Source organism: Kogia breviceps, chromosome 20 (assembly GCF_026419965.1).
Source record: "Kogia breviceps isolate mKogBre1 chromosome 20, mKogBre1 haplotype 1, whole genome shotgun sequence".
Classification (NCBI taxonomy): domain Eukaryota; kingdom Metazoa; phylum Chordata; class Mammalia; order Artiodactyla; family Physeteridae; genus Kogia; species Kogia breviceps.
The window spans coordinates 33,618,662-33,642,221 of NC_081329.1; positions in this window are offsets into that span (position 1 = coordinate 33,618,662).

A 23,560-nucleotide genomic window follows, 5' to 3' on the forward strand; every position below is an offset into this window, starting at 1 on the left:
ACACTGCCTTTTCCTGATTCCATGGACCCGAAATCTCCAAATGCAGACGACCCTTCCTACAGCGAACACATGCATGGGACAGCCACAGGATGCTACCCCATTGGAACGGCAAAAAACATGAAAAGCCACCTCATCTTCTCATATCCTGGTGCTCGGGTTCAAGCTTTCAGCCGCTTTTCTGAAAATATACCCAATTGGGGAAGTCAGCACTTTCAAAACACTCTTACTTATAACTTGGAATTGGTTCCATGGATGAACTACAACGGGGAAGAATAAGAGACGATGGCTATATATTTGGACAGGAACATGGCGCTCTAATTTCCAATGCTGAACAAGAATTGACCCAAGTCTAAGCTTGCTCTCAGAAGGAGAATTGGGCTTGAAAATTCCTTGCTGCTTTGGGACCAGTTCCGAAAGTGGGAAGTTGAGCCGGGGATCTCAGGGAGCCTATAATTCATGGGCCTGCAGGATGGTAAAAGGCACGGAATGTGGAAAAATGACTTGGGTTGAACCAGAGAAAAGAACTTGAGAGCAAGGCAGAATTGCAAAACTGGGATTTCAAGAGGGAGAAGCGTCTCGCCTGGTAAGAACCTAGGATGTGGCAGTACTTCTTCAAACATGCCTTTGTCGAAAAAGGGTGTATGTCTTTATCCTGAATATCTTTAGGATAAAGGCATACACCGTTTTGGGGGAACCAGGCAGGGGCTCGGTGCAAATCAACACTACATAATGCTATCACTTCCCATCAAAACAAAGGGTCATGTACGAAAAGTGTAAAGACCAGAAATGCAGGGTAACGTGGAGGTAAATCGTACCCACATTTTGTGGATTGTGGGATGAACAATGGCAATCGGCACCCTGGCGAATTCTATGGTGTATTCGAAGATAAAGTAAGAAACAATGCTACAGCACATAGGACACTTCCACTCAAGGACGTATATTTTCAAGGAAACCAAAGAACCTCAGGTCACAGGCAACCCAACGTTTACTGCTGCTCTCTTTACAAAAGCCTCGACGAGGATACAATCTAAATTTCCTTGGACAGAAACATGGATGAAGAATATGTGATTCTTATCTACAATGATATATTACTGAGCCAGGAAATCAATGAATAACGTCACTTGCGCCACCGGAGTGTTCTTAGTTACAATCATTCTCAGTGAATTTAGTCACATAGAAAAAAGTGGTTTATCAAAGATATGAGGTACAGGTGGAATATAAAATTGCATCCCTTGAACGAAATGGCAGATGACAGAGAGAATTACACATTTAGCAAACACACTTATGCCTGTAGGAGCGCAAAGGTCACATGAGGTGAGGAAAAACCAGGTGTTTTCAATGAGCACAGATACCATTCCGTATAGACCAAGGAGGGAATCAAGACAACTTACTCTAAACCTCAAAGGGCTGAACTCAGCCCACTTTACACACCAGAAAAGATTATTGACAACTGGTCAGAATTTGAAAAACAATTTATCTATGTCTCCGTGGAAGAGAATCTAGTCGATGCACAGCAGCAAGCAACACAGCACGGAAAATCGGCTACACCCGGTGAGAAAAATAAACTGCAAAATAAAGGCAGTGAGTGACAGATAAATTCTTCGAGACTTCATTCAGGGGCTGTGATTGGAGTTGTTTTCAGCATATATTCACACACAGAAAGATGGGACCTAAGGGAGGACAATCGTGGGTCTGAGTGTCTTCGTGAGCATGAGTCAGCAAATGCAGCCCTTGTAGAATAACACTGCCTTGCCCTGATTCCATTGACCCGAAATCTCCAAATGTAGATGACCCTTCTACAGCGAACACATGCATGTGTCAGCCACAGGATGCTACCCCATTGGAATGGGAAAAAACATGAAAAGGCACCTCATCTTCTCATATCCTGGTGCTCGGGTTCAAGCTTCCAGCCACTTTCCTGAAAATATCCCCACTTGGGGAAGTCAGCACTTTCAAAACCTTCTTTCTTATAGCTTGGAATTGGTTCCATGGATGAACTACAACGGGGAAGAATAAGAAACGATGCCTATATATTTGGACAGGCATATGGTGCTCTAATTTCAACTGCTGAACAAGAATTGACCCAAGTCTAAGCTTGCTGTCAGAAGGAGAATAGGGCTTGAAAATTTCCCGCTGCTTTGTGACTAGTTCCACAATTGGGAAGTTGAGCAGGGGATCTCAGCGAGCCTATAATTCATGGGCCTGCAGGATGGTCAAAGACACCTAATGTGGACAAATGACTTGGGTTGAGCCAGAGAAAAGAACTTGAGAGCAAGGCAGAATTGCAAAAATGGGATTTCAAGAGGGAGACGCGTCTCGCCTGGTAAGAACTTAGAATGTGGCAGTACTTCTTCAACCATGCCTTTGTCGAAAAACGGTGTATGCCTTTATCCTGAATATATTCCGAATAAAGGCATACACCGTTTTTGGGCAACCAGGCAGGGGCTCGGTGCAAATCAACACTACATAATGCTATCACTTCCCATCTAAACAAAGGGTCATCTACGAAAAGTGTAAAGACTAGAAATTCAGGGTATAATGGAGGTAAATCGTACCCACATTTTGTGGATTGTGGGATGACCAATTGCAATCGGCACCCTGGCGAATTCTATGGTGTATTCGAAGATAAAGTAAGAAACAATGCTACAGCACATAGGAAACTTCCATTCAAGGACGTATATTTTCAGGAAAACCAAAGAACCTCAGGTCACAGGCAACCCAACGTTTACTGCTGCTCTCTTTACAAAAGCCTCGACTAGGATACAATCTAAATTTCCTTGGACGGAAAACATGGATGGAGAATATGTGATTCTTATCTACAATGATATATTACTGAGCCAGGAAATCAGTGAAATAATGTCACTTGCCGCCAAAGGAGTGTTCGTAGTTACAATCATTCTCAGTAAATTTAGTCACATAGAAAAAAGTGGTTTATCAAAGATATGAGGTACAGGTGGAATACAAAATTGCGTCCCATGAATGAAATGGCAGACGAGAGAAAGCATCACACATTTAGCAAACACACTTATGCCTGTAGGAGCGCGAAGGTCACTTGAGGTGAGGAAAAAACAGGTGTTTTCAATGAGCACAGATACCATTCCATATAGACCAAAGAGGGAATCAAGACAACTTACTCTAAACCTCAAAGGACTGAACTCAGCCCACTTTACACACCAGAAAAGATTATTTACAACTGGTTAGAATTTGAAAAACAATTTATCGATGTCTCTCTGGAAGAGAATCAAGTGGATGCACAGCAGCAAGCAACACAGCACTCAAAATCGACTACACCCCGTGAGAAAAATAAACTGCAAAATAAAGGCAGTGAGTGAGAGATAAATTCTTCGAGACTTCGTTAAGGGGCTGTCATTGAAGTTGTTTTGAGCATATATTAACACACAGAAGGATCGGTCCTAAGGGAGTACACTCGTGGGTCTGAGTGTCTTCGTGAGCATGAGTCAGCAAATGCAGCCCTTGTCGAATAACACTGCCTTTTCCTGATTCCATGGACCCGAAATCTCCAAATGCAGACGACCCTTCCTACAGCGAACACATGCATGGGACAGCCACAGGATGCTACCCCATTGGAACGGCAAAAAACATGAAAAGCCACCTCATCTTCTCATATCCTGGTGCTCGGGTTCAAGCTTTCAGCCGCTTTTCTGAAAATATACCCAATTGGGGAAGTCAGCACTTTCAAAACACTCTTACTTTAACTTGGAATTGGTTCCATGGATGAACTACAACGGGGAAGAATAAGAGACGATGGCTATATATTTGGACAGGCACATGGCGCTCTAATTTCCAATGCTGAACAAGAATTGACCCAAGTCTAAGGTTGCTCTCAGAAGGAGAATTGCGCTTGAAAATTTCCTGCTGCTTTGGGACCTGTTCCGAAAGTGGGAAGTTGAGCCGGGGATCTCAGGGAGCCTATAATTCATGGCCCTACAGGATGGTAAAAGGCACGTAATGTGGAAAAATGACTTGGGTTGAACCAGAGAAAAGAACTTGAGAGCAAGGCAGAATTGCAAAACTGGGATTTCAAGAGGGAGAAGCGTCTCGCCTGGTAAGAACCTAGGATGTGGCAGTACTTCTTCAAACATGCCTTTGTCGAAAAAGGGTGTATGTCTTTATCCTGAATATCTTTAGGATAAAGGCATACACCGTTTTGGGGGAACCAGGCAGGGGCTCGGTGCAAATCAACACTACATAATGCTATCACTTCCCATCAAAACAAAGGGTCATGTACGAAAAGTGTAAAGACCAGAAATGCAGGGTAACGTGGAGGTAAATCGTACCCACATTTTGTGGATTGTGGGATGAACAATGGCAATCGGCACCCTGGCGAATTCTATGGTGTATTCGAAGATAAAGTAAGAAACAATGCTACAGCACATAGGACACTTCCACTCAAGGACGTATATTTTCAAGGAAACCAAAGAACCTCAGGTCACAGGCAACCCAACGTTTACTGCTGCTCTCTTTACAAAAGCCTCGACGAGGATACAATCTAAATTTCCTTGGACAGAAACATGGATGAAGAATATGTGATTCTTATCTACAATGATATATTACAGAGCCAGGAAATCAATGAAATAACGTCACTTGCCGCCAAAGGAGTGTTCGTAGTTACAATCATTCTCAGTAAATTTAGTCACATAGAAAAAAGAGGTTTATCAAAGATATGAGGTACAGGTGGAATACAAAATTGCGTCCCATGAATGAAATGGCAGACGAGAGAAAGCATCACACATTTAGCAAACACACTTATGCCTATAGGAGCGCGAAGGTCACTTGAGGTGAGGAAAGACCAGGTGTTTTCAATGAGCACAGATACCATTCCATATAGACCAAGGAGGGAATCAAGACAACTTACTCTAAACCTCAAAAGACAGAACTCAGCCCACTTTACACACCAGAAAAGATTATTGACAACTGGTCAGAATTTGAAAAACAATTTATCTATGTCTCTCTGGAAGAGAATCTAGTGGATGCACATCAGCAAGCAACACAGCACGGAAAATCTGCTACACCCGGTGAGAAAAATAAACTGCAAAATAAAGGCAGTGAGTGACAGATAAATTCTTTGAGACTTCGTTCAGGGGCTGTGATTGGAGTTGTTTTCAGCATATATTCACACACAGAAAGATGGGACCTAAGGGAGGACAATCGTGGGTCTGAGTGTCTTCATGAGCATGAGTCAGCAAATGCAGCCCTTGTAGAATAATACTGCCTTGCCCTGATTCCATTGACCCGAAATCTCCAAATGTACATGACCCTTCTACAGCGAACACATGCATGTGTCAGCCACAGGATGCTACCCCATTGGAATGGGAAAAAACATGAAAAGGCACCTCATCTTCTCATATCCTGGTGCTCGGGTTCAAGCTTCCAGCCACTTTCCTGAAAATATCCCCACTTGGGGAAGTCAGCACTTTCAAAACCTTCTTTCTTATAGCTTGGAATTGGTTCCATGGATGAACTACAACGGGGAAGAATAAGAAACGATGCCTATATATTTGGACAGGCATATGGTGCTCTAATTTCAACTGCTGAACAAGAATTGACCCAAGTCTAAGCTTGCTCTCAGAAGGAGAATAGGGCTTGAAAATTTCCCGCTGCTTTGTGACCAGTTCCAAAAGTGGGAAGTTGAGCAGGGGATCTCAGGGAGCCTATAATTCATGGCCCTGCAGGATGGTAAAAGGCACCTAATGTGGACAAATGACTTGGGTTGAGCCAGAGAAAAGAACTTGAGAGCAAGGCAGAATTGCAAAAATGGGATTTCAAGAGGGAGACGCGTCTCGCCTGGTAAGAACCTAGAATGTGGCAGTACTTCTTCAACCATGCCTTTGTCGAAAAACGGTGTATGCCTTTATCCTGAATATATTCCGAATAAAGGCATACACCGTTTTTGGGCAACCAGGCAGGGGCTCGGTGCAAATCAACACTACATAGTGCTATCACTTCCCATCTAAACAAAGGGTCATCTACGGAAAGTGTAAAGACTAGAAATTCAGGGTAGCATGGAGGTAAATCGTACCCACATTTTGTGGATTGTGGGATGACCAATTGCAATCGGCACCCTGGCGAATTCTATGGTGTATTCGAAGATAAAGTAAGAAACAATGCTACAGCACATAGGACACTTCCATTCAAGGACGTATATTTTCAGGAAAACCAAAGAACCTCAGGTCACAGGCAACCCAACGTTTACTGCTGCTCTCTTTACAAAAGTCTCGACTAGGATACAATCTAAATTTCCTTGGACGGAAAACATGGATGGAGAATATGTGATTCTTATCTACAATGATATATTACTGAGCCAGGAAATCAATGAAATAACGTCACTTGCCACCAAAGGAGTGTTCGTAGTTACAATCATTCTCAGTAAATTTAGTCACATAGAAAAAAGTGGTTTATCAAAGATATGAGGTACAGGTGGAATACAAAATTGCGTACCATGAATGAAATGGCAGACGAGAGAAAGCATCACACATTTAGCAAACACACTTATGCCTGTAGGAGCGCGAAGGTCACTTGAGGTGAGGAAAAGCCAGGTGTTTTCAATGAGCACAGATACCATTCCATATAGACCAAAGAGGGAATCAAGACAACTTACTCTAAACCTCAAAGGACTGAACTCAGCCCACTTTACACACCAGAAAAGATTATTTACAACTGGTTAGAATTTGAAAAACAATTTATCGATGTCTCTCTGGAAGAGAATCAAGTGGATGCACAGCCGCAAGCAACACAGCACTCAAAATCGGCTACACCCCGTGAGAAAAATAAACTGCAAAATAAAGGCAGTGAGTGAGATATAAATTCTTCGAGACTTCATTCAGGGGCTGTCATTGAAGTTGTTTTGAGCATATATTAACACACAGAAGGATCGGACCTAAGGGAGGACACTCGTGGTTCTGAATGTCTTCGTGAGCATGAGTCAGCAAAATCAGCCCTTGTCGAATAACACTGCCTTTTCCTGATACCATGGACCCGAAATCTCCAAATGCACACGACCCTTCCTACAGCGAACACATGCATGGGACAGCCACAGGATGCTACCCCATTGGAATGGCAAAAAACCATGAAAAGCCACCTCATCTTCTCATATCCTGGTGCTCGGGTTCAAGCTTTCAGCCGCTTTTCTGAAAATATACCCAATTGGGGAAGTCAGCACTTTCAAAACACTCTTACTTATAACTTGGAATTGGTTCCATGGATGAACTACAATGGGGAAGAATTAGAGACGATGGCTATATATTTGGACAGGCACATGGCGCTCAAATTTCCAATGCTGAACAAGAATTGACCCAAGTCTAAGCTTGCTCTCGGAAGGAGAATTGGGCTTGAAAATGTCCTGCTGCTTTGGGACCAGTTCCGAAAGTGGGAAGTTGAACCGGGGATCTCAGGGAGCCTATAATTCATGGGCCTGCAGGATGGTAAAAGGCACGTAATGTGGAAAAATGACTTGGGTTGAACCAGAGAAAAGAACTTGAGAGCAAGGCAGAATTGCAAAACTGGGATTTCAAGAGGGAGAAGCGTCTCGCCTGGTAAGAACCTAGGATGTGGCAGTACTTCTTCAAACATGCCTTTGTCGAAAAAGGGTGTATGCCTTTATCCTGAATATATTCCGAATAAAGGCATACACCGTTTTTGGGCAACCAGGCAGGGGCTCGGTGCAAATCAACACTACATAGTGCTATCACTTCCCATCTAAACAAAGGGTCATCTACGAAAAGTGTAAAGACGAGAAATTCAGGGTAGCATGGAGGTAAATCGTACCCACATTTTGTGGATTCCAGGATGAACAATGGCAATCGGCACCCTGGCGAAGTCTATGGTGTATTCAAAAATAATGTAAGAAACAAAGCTACAGCACATAGGACACTTCCACTCAAGGACGTATATTTTCCAGAAAACCAAAGAACCTCAGGTCACAGGCAACCCAACGTTTTCTGCTGCTCTCTTTACAAAAGCCTCGACTAGGATACAATCTAAATTTCCTTGGACGGAAAACATGGATGGAGAATATGTGATTCTTATCTACAATGATATATTACTGAGCCAGGAAATCAATGAAATAACGTCACTTGCCGCCAAAGGAGTGTTCGTAGTTACAATCATTCTCAGTAAATTTAGTCACATAGAAAAAAGTGGTTTATGAAAGATATGAGGTACAGGTGGAATACAAAATTGCGTCCCATGAATGAAATGGCAGACGAGAGAAAGCATCACACATTTAGCAAACACACTTATGCCTGTAGGAGCGCGAAGGTCACTTGAGGTGAGGAAGAAACAGGTGTTTTCAATGAGCACAGATACCATTCCATATAGACCAAAGAGGGAATCAAGACAACTTACTCTAAACCTCAAAGGCCTGAACTCAGCCCACTTTACACACCAGAAAAGATTATTTACAACTGGTTAGAATTTGAAAAACAATTTATCGATGTCTCTCTGGAAGAGAATCAAGTGGATGCACAGCAGCAAGCAACACAGCACTGAAAATCGGCTACACCCCGTGAGAAAAATAAACTGCAAAATAAAGGCAGTGAGTGAGAGATAAATTCTTCGAGACTTCGTTCAGGGGCTGTGATTGGAGTTGTTTTCAGCATATATTCACACACAAAAGATGGGACCTAAGGGAGGACAATCGTGGGTCTGAGTGTCTTCGTGAGCATGAGTCAGCAAATGCAGCCCTTGTAGAATAACACTGCCTTGCCCTGATTCCATTGACCCGAAATCTCCAAATGTAGACGACCCTTCTACAGCGAACACATGCATGGGTCAGCCACAGGATGCTACCCCATTGGAACGGGAAAAAACATGAAAAGGCACCTCATCTTCTCATATCCTGGTGCTCGGGTTCAAGCTTCCAGCCACTTTCCTGAAAATATCCCCACTTGGGGAAGTCAGCACTTTCAAAACCTTCTTTCTTATAGCTTGGAATTGGTTCCATGGATGAACTACAACGGGGAAGAATAAGACACGATGCCTATATATTTGGACAGGCATATGGTGCTCTAATTTCAACTGCTGAACAAGAATTGACCCAAGTCTAAGCTTGCTCTCAGAAGGAGAATAGGGCTTGAAAATTTCCCGCTGCTTTGTGACCAGTTCCAAAAGTGGGAAGTTGAGAAGGGGATCTCAGCGAGCCTATAATTCATGGGCCTGCAGGATGGTCAAAGACACCTAATGTGGACAAATGACTTGGGTTGAGCCAGAGAAAAGAACTTGAGAGCAAGGCAGAATTGCAAAAATGGGATTTCAAGAGGGAGACGCATCTCGCCTGGTAAGAACCTAGAATGTGGCAGTACTTCTTCAACCAGGCCTTTGTCGAAAAACGGTGTATGCCTTTATCCGGAATATATTCCGAATAAAGGAATACACCGTTTTTGGGCAACCAGGCAGGGGCTCGGTGCAAATCAACACTACATAGTGCTATCACTTCCCATCTAAACAAAGGGTCATCTACGAAAAGTGTAAAGACTAGAAATTCAGGGTAGCATGGAGGTAAATCGTACCCACATTTTGTGGATTGTGGGATGACCAATTGCAATCGGCACCCTGGCGAATTCTATGGTGTATTCGAAGATAAAGTAAGAAACAATGCTACAGCACATAGGACACTTCCATTCAAGGACGTATATTTTCAGGAAAACCAAAGAACCTCAGGTCACAGGCAACCCAACGTTTACTGCTGCTCTCTTTACAAAAGTCTCGACTAGGATACAATCTAAATTTCCTTGGACGGAAAACATGGATGGAGAATATGTGATTCTTATCTACAATGATATATTACTGAGCCAGGAAATCAATGAAATAACGTCACTTGCCGCCAAAGGAGTGTTCGTAGTTACAATCATTCTCAGTAAATTTAGTCACATAGAAAAAAGTGGTTTATCAAAGATATGAGGTACAGGTGGAATACAAAATTGCGTCCCATGAATGAAATGGCAGACGAGAGAAAGCATCACACATTTAGCAAACACACTTATGCCTGTAGGAGCGCGAAGGTCACTTGAGGTGAGGAAAAACCAGGTGTTTTCAATGAGCACAGATACCATTCCATATAGACCAAAGAGGGAATCAAGACAACTTACTCTAAACCTCAAAGGACTGAACTCAGCCCACTTTACACACCAGAAAAGATTATTTACAACTGGTTAGAATTTGAAAAACAATTTATCTATGTCTCTCTGGAAGAGAATCAAGTGGATGCACAGCCGCAAGCAACACAGCACTCAAAATCGGCTACACCCGGTGAGAAAAATAAACTGCAAAATAAAGGCAGTGAGTGAGATATAAATTCTTCGAGACTTCGTTCAGGGGCTGTCATTGAAGTTGTTTTGAGCATATATTAACACACAGAAGGATCGGACCTAAGGGAGGACACTCATGGGTCTGAATGTCTTCGTGAGCATGAGTCAGCAAATTCAGCCCTTGTCGAATAACACTGCCTTTTCCTGATTCCATGGACCCGAAATCTCCAAATGCAGACGACCCTTCCTACAGCGAACACATGCATGGGACAGCCACAGGATGCTACCCCATTGGAATGGCAAAAACCCATGAAAAGCCACCTCATCTTCTCATATCCTGGTGCTCGGGTTCAAGCTTTCAGCCGCTTTTCTGAAAATATACCCAATTGGGGAAGTCAGCACTTTCAAAACACTCTTACTTATAACTTGGAATTGGTTCCATGGATGAACTACAATGGGGAAGAATTAGAGACGATGGCTATATATTTGGACAGGCACATGGCGCTCTAATTTCCAATGCTGAACAAGAATTGACCCAGGTCTAAGCTTGCTCTCGGAAGGAGAATTGGGCTTGAAAATGTCCTGATGCTTTGGGACCAGTTCCGAAAGTGGGAAGTTGAGCCGGGGATCTCAGGGAGCCTATAATTCATGGGCCTGCAGGATGGTAAAAGGCACGTAATGTGGAAAAATGACTTGGGTTGAACCAGAGAAAAGAACTTGAGAGCAAGGCAGAATTGCAAAACTGGGATTTCAAGAGGGAGAAGCGTCTCGCCTGGTAAGAACCTAGGATGTGGCAGTACTTCTTCAAACATGCCTTTGTCGAAAAAGGGTTTATGCCTTTATCCTGAATATATTCCGAATAAAGGCATACACAGTATTTGGGCAACCAGGCAGGGGCTCGGTGCAAATCAACACTACATAGTGCTATCACTTCCCATCTAAACAAAGGGTCATCTACGAAAAGTGTAAAGACTAGAAATTCAGGGTAGCATGGAGGTAAATCGTACCCACATTTTGTGGATTCCAGGATGAACAATGGCAATCGGCACCCTGGCGAAGTCTATGGTGTATTCAAAAATAATGTAAGAAACAAAGCTACAGCACATAGGACACTTCCACTCAAGGACGTATATTTTCAAGAAAACCAAAGAACCTCAGGTCACAGGCAACCCAACGTTTTCTGCTGCTCTCTTTACAAAAGCCTCGACTAGGATACAATCTAAATTTCCTTGGACGGAAAACATGGATGGAGAATATGTGATTCTTATCTACAATGATATATTACTGAGCCAGGAAATCAATGAAATAACGTCACTTGCCGCCAAAGGAGTGTTCGTAGTTACAATCATTCTCAGTAAATTTAGTCACATAGAAAAAAGTGGTTTATGAAAGATATGAGGTACAGGTGGAATACAAAATTGCGTCCCATGAATGAAATGGCAGACGAGAGAAAGCATCACACATTTAGCAAACACACTTATGCCTGTAGGAGCGCGAAGGTCACTTGAGGTGAGGAAAAACCAGGTGTTTTCAATGAGCACAGATACCATTCCATATAGACCAAAGAGGGCATCAAGACAACTTACTCTAAACCTCAAAGGACTGAACTCAGCCCACTTTACACACCAGAAAAGATTACTGACAACTGGTCAGAATTTGAAAAACAATTTATCTATGTCTCTCTCGAAGAGAATCTAGTGGATGCACAGCAGCAAGCAACACAGCACGGAAAATCGGCTACACCCGGTGAGAAAAATAAACTGCAAAATAAAGGCAGTGAGTGACAGATAAATTCTTCGAGAGTTCGTTCAGGGGCTGTGATTGGAGTTGTTTTCAGCATATATTCACACACAAAAGATGGGACCTAAGGGAGTACAATCGTGGGTCTGAGTTTCTTCGTGAGCATGAGTCAGCAAATGCAGCCCTTGTAGAATAACACTGCCTTGCCCTGATTCCATTGACCCGAAATCTCCAAATGTAGACGACCCTTCTACAGCAAACACATGCATGGGTCAGCCACAGGATGCTACCCCATTGGAACGGGAAAAAACATGAAAAGGCACCTCATCTTCTCATATCCTGGTGCTCGGGTTCAAGCTTCCAGCCACTTTCCTGAAAATATCCCCACTTGGGGAAGTCAGCACTTTCAAAACCTTCTTTCTTATAGCTTGGAATTGGTTCCATGGATGAACTACAACGGGGAAGAATAAGACACGATGCCTATATATTTGGACAGGCATATGGTGCTCTAATTTCAACTGCTGAACAAGAATTGACCCAAGTCTAAGCTTGCTCTCAGAAGGAGAATAGGGCTTGAAAATTTCCCGCTGCTTTGTGACCAGTTCCAAAAGTGGGAAGTTGAGAAGGGGATCTCAGCGAGCCTATAATTCATGGGCCTGCAGGATGGTCAAAGACACCTAATGTGGACAAATGACTTGGGTTGAGCCAGAGAAAAGAACTTGAGAGCAAGGCAGAATTGCAAAAATGGGATTTCAAGAGGGAGACGCGTCTCGCCTGGGAAGAACCTAGAATGTGGCAGTACTTCTTCAACCATGCCTTTGTCAAAAAACGGTGTATGCCTTTATCCTGAATATATTCCGAATAAAGGCATACACCGTTTTTGGGCAACCAGGCAGGGGCTCGGTGCAAATCAACACTACATAGTGCTATCACTTCCCATCTAAACAAAGGGTCATCTACGAAAAGTGTAAAGACTAGAAATTCAGGGTAGCATGGAGGTAAATCGTACCCACATTTTGTGGATTGTGGGATGACCAATTGCAATCGGCACCCTGGCGAATTCTATGGTGTATTCGAAGATAAAGTAAGAAACAATGCTACAGCACATAGGACACTTCCACTCAAGGACGTATATTTTCAGGAAAACCAAAGAACCTCAGGTCACAGGCAACCCAACGTTTACTGCTGCTCTCTTTACAATAGTCTCGACGAGGATACAATCTAAATTTCCTTAGACAGAAACATGGATGAAGAATATGTGATTCTTATCTACAATGATATATTACAGAGCCAGGAAATGAATGAAATAACGTCACTTGCCGCCACCGGAGTGTTCTTAGTTACAATCATTCTCAGTGAATTTAGTCACATAGAAAAAAGTGGTTTATCAAAGATATGAGGTACAGGTGGAATATAAAATTGCGTCCCTTGAACGAAATGGCAGACGACAGAGAGAATTACACATTTAGCAAACACACTTATGCCTGTAGGAGCGCAAAGGTCACATGAGGTGAGGAAAAACCAGGTGTTTTCAATGAGCACAGATACCTTTCCATATAGACCAAGGAGGGAATCAAGACAACTTACTCTAAACCTCAAAGGACTGAACTCAGCCCACTTTACACACCAGAAAAGATTACTGACAACTGGTCAGAATTTGAAAAACAATTTATCTATGTCTCTCTGGAAGAGAATCTAGTGGATGCACAGCTGCAAGCAACACAGCACGGAAAATCGGCTACACCCGGTGAGAAAAATAAACTGCAAAATAAAGGCAGTGAGTGACAGATAAATTCTTCGAGACTTCGTTCAGGGGCTGTGATTGGAGTTGTTTTCAGCATATATTCACACACAAAAGATGGGACCTAAGGGAGGACAATCGTGGGTCTGAGTGTCTTCGTGAGCATGAGTCAGCAAATGCAGCCCTTGTAGAATAACACTGCCTTGCCCTGATTCCATTGACCCGAAATCTCCAAATGTAGACGACCCTTCTACAGCGAACACATGCATGGGTCAGCCACAGGACGCTACCCCATTGGAACGGGAAAAAACATGAAAAGGCACCTCATCTTCTCATATCCTGGTGCTCGGGTTCAAGCTTCCAGCCACTTTCCTGAAAATATCCCCACTTGGGGAAGTCAGCACTTTCAAAACCTTCTTTCTAATAGCTTGGAATTGGTTCCATGGATGAACTACAACGGGGAAGAATAAGAAACGATGCCTATATATTTGGACAGGCATATGGTGCTCTAATTTCAACTGCTGAACAAGAATTGACCCAAGTCTAAGCTTGCTCTCAGAAGGAGAATAGGGCTTGAAAATTTCCCGCTGCTTTGTGACCAGTTCCAAAAGTGGGAAGTTGAGCAGGGGATCTCAGGGAGCCTATAATTCATGGCCCTGCAGGATGGTAAAAGGCACGTAATGTGGAAAAATGACTTGGGTTGAACCAGAGAAAAGAACTTGAGAGCAAGGCAGAATTGCAAAAATGGGATTTCAAGAGGGAGACGCGTCTCGCCTGGTAAGAACCTAGAATGTGGCAGTACTTCTTCAACCATGCCTTTGTCGAAAAACGGTGTATGCCTTTATCCTGAATATATTCCGAATAAAGGCATACACCGTTTTTGGGCAACCAGGCAGGGGCTCGGTGCAAATCAACACTACATAGTGCTATCACTTCCCATCTAAACAAAGGGTCATCTACGAAAAGTGTAAAGACTAGAAATTCAGGGTAGCATGGAGGTAAATCGTACCCACATTTTGTGGATTGTGGGATGACCAATTGCAATCGGCACCCTGGCGAATTCTATGGTGTATTCGAAGATAAAGTAAGAAACAATGCTACAGCACATAGGACACTTCCATTCAAGGACGTATATTTTCAGGAAAACCAAAGAACCTCAGGTCACAGGCAACCCAACGTTTACTGCTGCTCTCTTTACAAAAGTCTCGACTAGGATACAATCTAAATTTCCTTGGACGGAAAACATGGATGGAGAATATGTGATTCTTATCTACAATGATATATTACTGAGCCAGGAAATCAATGAAATAACGTCACTTGCCGCCAAAGGAGTGTTCGTAGTTACAATCATTCTCAGTAAATTTAGTCACATAGAAAAAAGTGGTTTATCAAAGATATGAGGTACAGGTGGAATACAAAATTGCGTCCCATGAATGAAATGGCAGACGAGAGAAAGCATCACACATTTAGCAAACACACTTATGCCTGTAGGAGCGCGAAGGTCACTTGAGGTGAGGAAAAACCAGGTGTTTTCAATGAGCACAGATACCATTCCATATAGACCAAAGAGGGAATCAAGACAACTTACTCTAAACCTCAAAGGACTGAACTCAGCCCACTTTACACACCAGAAAAGATTATTGATAACTGGTCAGAATTTGAAAAACAATTTATCGATGTCTCTCTGGAAGAGAATCAAGTGGATGCACAGCCGCAAGCAACACAGCACTCAAAATCGGCTACACCCCGTGAGAAAAATAAACTGCAAAATAAAGGCAGTGAGTGAGATATAAATTCTTCGAGACTTCATTCAGGGGCTGTCATTGAAGTTGTTTTGAGCATATATTAACACACAGAAGGATCGGACTTAAGGGAGGACAATCGTGGGTCTGAGTGTCTTCGTGAGCATGAGTCAGCAAATGCAGCCCTTGTAGAATAACACTGCCTTGCCCTGATTCCATTGACCCGAAATCTCCAAATGTAGACGACCCTTCTACAGCGAACACATGCATGGGTCAGCCACAGGATGCTACCCCATGGGAACGGGAAAAAACCATGAAAAGCCACCTCATCTTCTCATATCCTGGTGCTCGGGTTCAAGCTTTCAGCCGCTTTTCTGAAAATATACCCAATTGGGGAAGTCAGCACTTTCAAAACCTTCTTTCTTATAGCTTGGAATTGGTTCCATGGATGAACTACAACGGGGAAGAATAAGACACGATGCCTATATATTTGGACAGGCATATGGTGCTCTAATTTCAACTGCTGAACAAGAATTGACTCAAGTCTAAGCTTGCTCTCAGAAGGAGAATAGGGCTTTAAAATTTCCCGCTGATTTGTGACCAGTTCCGAAAGTGGGAAGTTGAGCAGGGCATCTCAGCGAGCCTATAATTCATGGGCCTGCAGGATGGTCAAAGACACCTAATGTGGACAAATGACTTGGGTTGAGCCAGAGAAAAGAACTTGAGAGCAAGGCAGAATTGCAAAAATGGGATTTCAAGAGGGAGAAGCGTCTCGCCTGGTAAGAACCTAGAATGTGGCAGTACTTCTTCAACCATGCCTTTGTCGAAAAACGGTGTATGCCTTTATCCTGAATATATTCCGAATAAAGGCATACACCGTTTTTGGGCAACCAGGCAGGGGCTCGGTGCAAATCAACACTACATAGTGCTATCACTTCCCATCTAAACAAAGGGTCATCTACGAAAATTGTAAAGACTAGAAATTCAGGGTAGCATGGAGGTAAATCGTACCCTCATTTTGTGGATTGCGGGATGAAAAATGGCAATCGGCACCCTGGCGAATTCTATGGTGTATTCAAAAATAATGTAAGAAACAAAGCTACATCACATAGGACACTTCCACTCAAGGATGTATATTTTCCAGAAAACCAAAGAACCTCAGGTCACAGGCAACCCAACGTTTACTGCTTCTCTCTTTACAAAAGCCTCGACTAGGATACAATCTAAATTTCCTTGGACGGAAAACATGGATGGAGAATATGTGATTCTTATCTACAATGATATATTACTGAGCCAGGAAATCAAAGAAGTAACGTCACTTGCCGCCAAAGGAGTGTTCGTAGTTACAATCATTCTCAGTAAATTTAGTCACATAGAAAAAAGTGGTTTATCAAAGATATGAGGTACAGGTGGAATACAAAATTGCGTCCCATGAATGAAATGGCAGACGAGAGAAAGCATCACACATTTAGCAAACACACTTATGCCTGTAGGAGCGCGAAGGTCACTTGAGGTGAGGAAAAACCAGGTGTTTTCAATGAGCACAGATACCATTCCATATAGACCAAAGAGGGAATCAAGACAACTTACTCTAAACTTCAAAGGACTGAACTCAGCCCACTTTACACACCAGAAAAGATTATTTACAACTGGTTAGAATTTGAAAAACAATTTATCGATGTCTCTCTGGAAGAGAATCAAGTGGATGCACAGCAGCAAGCAACACAGCACTCAAAATCGGCTACACCCCGTGAGAAAAATAAACTGCAAAATAAAGGCAGTGAGTGAGAGATAAATTCTTCGAGACTTCGTTCAGGGGCTGTCATTGATGTTGTTTTGAGCATATATTAACACACAGAAGGATCGGACCTAACGGAGGACACTCGTGGGTCTGAGTGTCTTCGTGAGCATGAGTCAGCAAATGCAGCCCTTGTCGAATAACACTGCCTTTTCCTGATTCCATGGACCCGAAATCTCCAAATGCAGACGACCCTTCTACAGCGGACACATGCATGGGTCAGCCACAGGATGCTACCCCATTGGAAAGGGAAAAAACATGAAAAGGCACCTCATCTTCTCATATCCTGGTGCTCGGGTTCAAGCTTCCAGCCACTTTCCTGAAAATATCCCCACTTGGGGAAGTCAGCACTTTCGAAACCTTCTTTCTTATAGCTTGGAATTGGTTCCATGGATGAACTACAACGGGGAAGAATAAGACACGATGCCTATATATTTGGACAGACATATGGTGCTCTAATTTCAACTGCTGAACAAGAATTGACCCAAGTCTAAGCTTGCTCTCAGAAGGAGAATAGGGCTTGAAAATTTCCCGCTGCTTTGTGACCAGTTCCAAAAGTGGGAAGTTGAGCAGGGGATCTCAGCGAGCATATAATTCATGGGCCTGCAGGATGGGCCAAGACACCTAATGTGGACAAATGACTTGGGTTGAGCCAGAGAAAAGAACTTGAGAGCAAGGCAGAATTGCAAAAATGGGATTTCAAGAGGGAGACGCGTCTCGCCTGGTAAGAAACTGGAATGTGGCAATACTTCTTCAACCATGCCTTTGTCGAAAAATGGTGTATGCCTTTATCCTGAATATATTCCGAATAAAGGCATACACCGTTTTTGGGCAACCAGGTAGGGGCTCGGTGCAAATCAACACTACATAGTGCTATCACTTCCCATCTAAACAAAGGGTCATCTACGAAAATTGTAAAGACTAGAAATTCAGGGTAGCATGGAGGTAAATCGTACCCACATTTTGTGGATTCCAGGATGAAAAATGGCAATCGGCACCCTGGCGAAGTCTATGGTGTATTCAAAAATAATGTAAGAAACAAAGCTACAGCACATAGGACACTTCCACTCAAGGACGTATATTTTCAAGAAAACCAAAGAACCTCAGGTCACAGGCATCCCAACGTTTCCTGCTGCTCTCTTTACAAAAGCCTCTACTAGGATACAATCTAAATTTCCTTGGACGGAAAACATGGATGGAGAATATGTGATTCTTATCTACAATGATATATTACAGAGCCAGGAAATCAATGAAATAACGCCACTTGCCGCCAAAGGAGTGTTCGTAGTTACAATCATTCTCAGTAAATTTAGTCACATAGAAAAAAGTGGTTTATCAAAGATATGAGGTACAGGTGGAATACAAAATTGCGTCCAATGCATGAAATGGCAGAGGAGAGAAAGCATCACACATTTAGCAAACACACTTATGCCTGTAGGAGCGCGAAGGTCACTTGAGGTGAGGAAAAACCAGGTGTTTTCAATGAGCACAGATACCATTCCATATAGACCAAAGAGGGAATGAGGACAACTTACTCTAAACCTCAAAGGACTGAACTCAGCCCAGTTTACACACCAGAAAAGATTATTTACAACTGGTTAGAATTTGAAAAACAATTTACCGATGTCTCTCTGGAAGAGAATCAAGTGGATGCACAGCAGCAAGCAACACAGCACTGAAAATCGGCTACACCCCGTGAGAAAAATAAACTGCAAAATAAAGGCAGTGAGTGAGAGATAAATTCTTCGAGACTTCGTTCAGGGGCTGTCATTGAAGTTGTTTTGAGCATATATTAACAAACAGAAGAATCGGACCTAAGGGAGGACACTCGTGGGTCTGAGTGTCTTCGTGAGCATGAGTCAGCAAATGCAGCCCTTGTAGAATAACACTGCCTTTTCCTGATTCCATGGACCCGAAATCTCCAAATGCAGACGACCCTTCCTACAGCGAACACATGCATGGGACAGCCACAGGATGCTACCCCATTGGAACGGCAAAAAAACATGAAAAGCCACCACATCTTCTCATATCCTGGTGCTCGGGTTCAAGCTTTCAACTGCTTTTCTGAAAATATACCCAATTGGGGAAGTCAGCTCTTTCAAAACACTCTTACTTATAACTTGGAATTGGTTCCATGGATGAACTACAATGGGGAAGAATAAGAGACGATGGCTATATATTTGGACAGGCACATGGCGCTCTAATTTCCAATGCTGAACAAGAATTGACCCAAGTCTAAGCTTGCTCTCGGAAGGAGAATTGGGCTTGAAAATTTCCTGCTGCTTTGGGACCAGTTCCGAAAGTGGGAAGTTGAGCCGGGGATCTCAGGGAGCCTATAATTCATGGCCCTGCAGGATGGTAAAAGGCACGTAATGTGGAAAAATGACTTGGGTTGAACCAGAGAAAAGAACTTGAGAGCAAGGCAGAATTGCAAAACTGGGATTTCAAGAGGGAGAAGCGTCTCGCCTGGTAATAACCTAGGATGTGGCAGTACTTCTTCAAACATGCCTTTGTCGAAAAAGGGTGTATGCCTTTATCCTGAATATCTTTAGGATAAAGGCATACACCGTTTTTGGGCAACCAGGCAGGGGCTCTGTGCAAATCAACACTACATAATGCTATCACTTCCCATCAAAACAAAGGGTCATGTACGAAAAGTGTAAAGACCAGAAATGCAGGTTAACGTGGAGGTAAATCGTACCCACATTTTGTGGATTGTGGGATGACCAATTGCAATCGGCACCCTGGCGAATTCTATGGTGTATTCGAAGATAAAGTAAGAAACAATGCTACAGCACATAGGACACTTCCATTCAAGGACGTATATTTTCAGGAAAACCAAAGAACCTCAGGTCACAGGCAACCCAACGTTTACTGCTGCTCTCTTTACAAAAGCCTCGACTAGGATACAATCTAAATTTCCTTGGACGGAATACATGGATGGAGAATATGTGCTTCTTATCTACAATGATATATTACAGAGCCAGGAAATCAATGAAATAACGTCACTTGGCGCCACCGGAGTGCTCTTAGTTACAATCATTCTCAGTGAATTTAGTCACATAGAAAAAAGTGGTTTATCAAAGATATGAGGTACAGGTGGAATATAAAATTGCATCCCTTGAACGAAATGGCAGACGACAGAGAGAATTACACATTTAGCAAACACACTTATGCCTGTGGGAGCGCAAAGGTCACATGAGGTGAGGAAAAACCAGGTGTTTTCAATGAGCACAAATACCATTCCATATAGACCAAGGAGGGAATCAAGACAACTTACTCTAAACCTCAAAGGACTGAACTCAGCCCACTTTACACACCAGAAAAGATTATTGACAACTGGTCAGAATTTGAAAAACAATTTATCTATGTCTCTCTGGAAGAGAATCTAGTGGATGCACAGCAGCAAGCAACACAGCACGGAAAATCGGCTACACCCGGTGAGAAAAATAAACTGCAAAATAAAGTCAGTGAGTGACAGATAAATTCTTCGAGACTTCGTTCAGGGGCTGTGATTGGAGTTGTTTTCAGCATATATTCACACACAGAAAGATGGGACCTAAGGGAGGACAATCGTGGGTCTGAGTGTCTTCGTGAGCATGAGTCAGCAAATGCAGCCCTTGTAGAATAACACTGCCTAGCCCTGATTCCATTGACCCGCAATCTCCAAATGTAGACGACCCTTCTACAGCGAACACATGGATGGGTCAGCCAAAGGATGCTATCCCATTGGAAAGGGAAAAAACATGAAAAGGCACCTCATCTTCTCATATCGTGGTGCTCGGGTTCAAGCTTCCAGTCACTTTCCTGAAAATATCCCCACTTGGGGAAGTCAGCACTTTCAAAACCTTCTTTCTTATAGCTTGGAATTGGTTCCATGGATGAACTACAATGGGGAAGAATAACAGACGATGGCTATATATTTGGACAGGCACATGGCGCTCTAATTTCCAATGCTGAACAAGAATTGACCCAAGTCTAAGCTTGCTCTCGGAAGGAGAATTGGGCTTGAAAATTTCCTGCTGCTTTGGGACCAGTTCCGAAAGTGAGAAGTTGAGCCTGGGATCTCAGGGAGCCTATAATTCATGGCCCTGCAGGATGGTAAAGGCACGTAATGTGGAAAAATGACTTGGGTTGAACCAGAGAAAAGAACTTGAGAGCAAGGCAGAATTGCAAAACTGGGATTTCAAGAGGGAGAAGCGTCTCGCCTGGTAAGAACCTAGGATGTGGCAGTACTTCTTCAAACATGCCTTTGTCGAAAAACGGTGTATGCCTTTATCCTGAATATCTTTAGGATAAAGGCATACACCGTTTTTGGGGAACCAGGCAGGGGCTCTGTGCAAATCAACACTACATAATGCTATCACTTCCCATCAAAACAAAGGGTCATGTACGAAAAGTGTAAAGACCAGAAATGCAGGGTAACGTGGAGGTAAATCGTACCCACGTTTTGTGGATTGTGGGATGACCAATTGCAATCGGCACCCTGGCGAATTCTATGGTGTATTCGAAGATAAAGTAAGAAACAATGCTACAGCACATAGGACACTTCCATTCAAGGACGTATATTTTCAGGAAAACCAAAGAACCTCAGGTCACAGGCAACCCAACGTTTACTGCTGCTCTCTTTACAAAAGCCTCTACTAGGATACAATCTAAATTTCCTTGGACGGAATACATGGATGGAGAACATGTGCTTCTTATCTACAATGATATATTACAGAGCCAGGAAATCAATGAAATAACGTCACTTGGCGCCACCGGAGTGTTCTTAGTTACAATCATTCTCAGTGAATTTAGTCACATAGAAAAAAGTGGTTTATCAAAGATATGAGGTACAGGTGGAATATAAAATTGCGTCCCTTGAACGAAATGGCAGACGACAGAGAGAATTACACATTTAGCAAACACACTTATGCCTGTGGGAGCGCAAAGGTCACATGAGGTGAGGAAAAACCAGGTGTTTTCAATGAGCACAAATACCATTCCATATAGACCAAGGAGGGAATCAAGACAACTTACTCTAAACCTCAAAGGACTGAACTCAGCCCACTTTACACACCAGAAAAGATTATTGACAACTGGTCAGAATTTGAAAAACAATTTATCTATGTCTCTCTGGAAGAGAATCTAGTGGATGCACAGCAGCAAGCAACACAGCACGGAAAATCGGCTACACCCGGTGAGAAAAATAAACTGCAAAATAAAGGCAGTGAGTGATAGATAAATTTTTCGAGACTTCGTTCAGGGGCTGTGATTGGAGTTGTTTTCAGCATATATTCACACACAGAAAGATGGGACCTAAGGGAGGACAATCGTGGGTCTGAGTGTCTTCGTGAGCATGAGTCAGCAAATGCAGCCCTTGTAGAATAACACTGCCTTGCCCTGATTCCATTGACCCGAAATCTCCAAATGTAGACGACCCTTCTACAGCGAACACATGCATGGGTCAGCCACAGGATGCTACCCCATTGGAACGGGAAAAAACATGAAAAGGCACCTCATCGTCTCATATCCTGGTGCTCGGGTTCAAGCTTCCAGCCACTTTCCTGAAAATATCCCCACTTGCGGAAGTCAGCACTTTCAAAACCTTCTTTCTTATAGCTTGGAATTGGTTTCATGGATGAACTACAACGGGGAAGAATAAGACACGATGCCTATATATTTGGACAGGCATATGGTGCTCTAATTTCAACTGCTGAACAAGAATTGAACCAAGTCTAAGCTTGCTCTCAGAAAGAGAATAGGGCTTGAAAATTTCCCGCTGATTTGTGACCAGTTCCAAAAGTGGGAAGTTGAGCAGGGGATCTCAGCGAGCCTATAATTCATGGGCCTGCAGGATGGTCAAAGACACCTAATGTGGACAAATGACTTGGGTTGAGCCAGAGAAAAGAACTTGAGAGCAAGGCAGAATTGCAAAAATGGGATTTCAAGAGGGAGACGCGTCTCGCCTGGTAAGAACCTAGAATGTGGCAGTACTTCTTCAACCATGCCTTTGTCGAAAAACGGTGTATGCCTTTATCCTGAATATATTCCGAATAAAGGCATACACCGTTTTTGGGCAACCAGGCAAGGGCTCGGTGCAAATCAACACTACATAGTGCTATCACTTCCCATCTAAACAAAGGGTCATCTACGAATAGTGTAAAGACTAGAAATTCAGGGTAGCATGGAGGTAAATCGTACCCACATTTTGTGGATTCCAGGATGAACAATGGCAATCAGCACCCTGGCGAAGTCTATGGTGTATTCAAAAATAATGTAAGAAACAAAG